We start from the raw sequence: 472 nt of genomic DNA, 5'->3' as shown, positions 1-472 counted from the left end.
TCCCTACACTAACTATTAGGTATTGTATTATCCCCATTTTACAGATGAGGAAATTAAAGCACAGAGAGGTTAAAAATCCTGCCAAGGTCATATGCCAGTAAGTCACAGAGCTGAGATTTGACTCTGGACAGGCTTTGGAGTCTGTGCTCTTACCACTCCATACTGCTTCTCAGTATAGAAAAAAGGCTGGAAGGACATCCTCTGAAAGCCTTATCTCTGTGCTTATCTGAGAAGTAAGATGTTTTATTTTATTTTATTTTATTTTTTTGTTTATCTGCCTTTTCTACAGTTAACACACGTTACTTATGTAACAAGATAAACTCCAATAAAAATGTTTAAGAGAGAAGATCTTTGTTGCTGACTTGAAAAAGTCTCTCTGAGCCTTAGTTTCTTCATCTGTAGAATGGTAATAACACCTCTCCTGTAGAGCTAATGCCAAGATTGTAATAATGCTTGTGAAAGCACTCTGATA

This window comes from Lipotes vexillifer, unplaced genomic scaffold (assembly GCF_000442215.2).
Source record: "Lipotes vexillifer unplaced genomic scaffold, Lipotes_vexillifer_v1.1 scaffold496, whole genome shotgun sequence".
NCBI classification, from domain to species: domain Eukaryota; kingdom Metazoa; phylum Chordata; class Mammalia; order Artiodactyla; family Lipotidae; genus Lipotes; species Lipotes vexillifer.
Note: the sequence above shows the minus strand (reverse complement) of the source record.